Source organism: Chrysochloris asiatica, unplaced genomic scaffold (genome assembly GCF_000296735.1).
Source record: "Chrysochloris asiatica unplaced genomic scaffold, ChrAsi1.0 scaffold00529, whole genome shotgun sequence".
Taxonomy (NCBI): domain Eukaryota; kingdom Metazoa; phylum Chordata; class Mammalia; order Afrosoricida; family Chrysochloridae; genus Chrysochloris; species Chrysochloris asiatica.
This window is the reverse complement of record NW_006409047.1, coordinates 75,246-77,511: the sequence shown is the minus strand read 5'-3', so window position 1 is coordinate 77,511 and position 2,266 is coordinate 75,246.

Below are 2,266 nucleotides of genomic sequence, written 5' to 3'. Positions count from 1 at the left end.
TAAATATGTCTTGATCAAGGTTATTCAACTGAGGATTAAAATGGTAGTTGGATGTGGTTCTGTGGGTTAATGTGCTGGATGGCAAGGTTGGTTTGAACTGCAAAGTTGGCAGTTCACACTTCAACAGCCACTCCTCAGAAACCATATACAGGGTTTCTGTTGGTCAGAACCAACTCAACAGCACTTAACAACATCATATTTCTAGTTGCTGTCTCTATTAATATTCCAGGACCACTAACTCACAAAGTCATTATGAGTAAATTGTGTTTTATAAGTCTAGGATAGCAAATGCTCATGTCTTTGGAAAAGGGGAATTCTTGACTTTTCCTTATACCAGTCCATTATAAGACTTCACTCTGTTACCATGTAAGGAGCCTTGGTAGTATAGTGAATTACACATTAGGCTACTGGCCTCATGATCAGCAGTTCTAGTCTACCAGGTACTCTATGGGGTTGCTATGAGTCTGACAGCTCACAGACAGTCAGACAGCCAGAGTTACTATGTGTCCTTGTCTGTAGCCTCCCTCTGTGCTCAACTACATGCTGTGTATTCATCCTGTAAAGATACTGACATAACTTCTGAGCGAACAATTTAAAGTTCTCTGAAAACCTCTAAAATCAGTAGGTCAACTTACTCTGTCTTTTACTACTGAGTTTAATCACTGACACATTTTATTATGTATAATTGATAGAGGTTGAGACCATGCCAACTCATGGGAAGATATCGCTGCCATTAAAATTCTTGGGAAGAGTGTAGACAATAGGTTTGTTAACATTATGGGTACTTTTCTGCCTGTACTTTCCTTCCTTCCTTAGGTATCCAGTAAGACTAGAGACTTGAATGTGACTCAGCACTAAAGAGTCAGGATGGACTTTCATCTGCACAGAATTTGGATAATATGTCTACATTGATTTGGCCATGTACATATATATCCTGAGTGTATGATCAGGATCAAAATAGAAGGTTCTGGTGATAGTTAAAGAAAAATAAAGGAAAAAATTCAAAATCATAAAAAGATCTGGCATAATTGTCTGATAGAGATTGGTGAAACCTTTGAGACTATACCTCTTGTTGTTATTATTGTTAAGTGCTGTTGAGTTGATTCTGGCCCATACGACCCTCTATAGGGTTTCCAAGGAGCAGCTGGTGAGCTTGAACTGCCAACCTTGTAGGTCAAATGGCTTTGCAGTTTGGCGTATTAACCCAGAGCACCATACTAGGACTCCTCTTGACAACCTTAAAACAAATTGAACATACTCCTGGGGGAAATCTTTCAGCCAAATGATAGATCAACCTATAAAGTAAACAATAATGTATGTGAGGAATATGCCAGAACAATCAACCATACAAGACCAAAAAACCCTCCAAAACAACAACTTTGCACAAGTAAGGGCAGAACATGAATGCTCCAAAATGACCACACTTCTTAGGATACAGCAGACCTGAGGGACACAGAGAAACTTTGTAGATGGACTATCTAGACTGTGAAAATGGAACCACAGCTGTAGGGAGAGAGTGTGAATTGGATGTCACTGGCTACTACAAGGGTATGGCTAGGGTGTGTGACAAAAGTAACAAGGTCAATGTGTTCCCTTAGGATTTTGATCTCAGCTGTATAAAAGTTCCGAAGGTTGATACAGTCTTCTAGAGAAATAGGTCTCTGCTGCATGTAACAGTTTGCAGATTCTAGAAGATATCACAAAAGGGGTCCCTGTATCAGCCCATAGCTTCCTTACTCCACTTGGGAAAGCTTAATTTAAGCTGATGAGCTGGCCCATGTACATGCAATACACAAGCAATATCAGAACAGGTGGCCAAGTGGTTGCACAGAATTATAGGGCAAACAGAGTATAAAGACACTATGGGAAGGATTCGGGCACCTAGGGTGGAGGTACACTGAAGTTCACCATCAGCCATACCAGAGAATACCAGGCAAAACAGAACCAGGGCAGAGCTCCAAAACTCGAAACCACAGAACTAGGACTATTTTAAAAGTTTGAAGGCTTATAGCTACTGGAACTTGAAGCTGAAGTAAGAAATTGCGTACTTTTGAAGGAGTTGACATCTTGGGCAAGACCAAATGGCAAGACCAAGTGGGGGAGCAGAAACAACATGGAAAAATACCACAGGAACCTGACAGCAAAGGTGGAAAATACACTTTGTTGGTTTTGCTTTGTTCTGATATTCTTTTTTGGGGGGGGCATGGGTATCTAATCTTTGGCAACCCCACTGTTTGCGCACCTCAATTCTGGTGACTAGAGGAGG